Raw genomic sequence first — 463 nt, 5'->3', positions numbered from 1 at the left:
TTTTTTCCTAATAGAAATTGGATTAGGCCTAAAATGAGTTTTATAATAGCTTTTTAATTAATTCTTTTTGCTCCTAGTTGCTTAGTGAAACCTTTTCTGTTAAGTTAACCTAAAACCATGATTAGGTTATATTAAGAAATTTTTATTATATAAAACTATTTTTGTTATTGTTTGAAGTAGGGAAAACTTTGAGTGGCCTTTATTTGAGTTTTTCTTTTGGATTTGAGTTTTGGTTGTTTGTTGTGTTATGTTACTTTGTTATGTTGTGTTATGTGATCCTATTGCTATGTGCTTATTATAGTTATTGTTTGCCTCGGTAGAATTTCCGGAGTGCGAAGATTGCTACTACGAAACCCTAGTTTTTTTCGAAGATTGTCAACCAGGCAAGTTCACTTTGACCATGCTTTCATACCTATGTTTTATTGCATTTAGTGTCATCTTCGCAACAATCCCTCCAGTAGTG

The sequence above is a fragment of the Triticum dicoccoides genome, chromosome 7A, assembly GCF_002162155.2.
Source record: "Triticum dicoccoides isolate Atlit2015 ecotype Zavitan chromosome 7A, WEW_v2.0, whole genome shotgun sequence".
Classification (NCBI taxonomy): Eukaryota; Viridiplantae; Streptophyta; class Magnoliopsida; order Poales; family Poaceae; genus Triticum; species Triticum dicoccoides.
The sequence above is the reverse complement of the archived record's forward strand: the minus strand, read 5'-3'. Positions refer to the sequence as shown.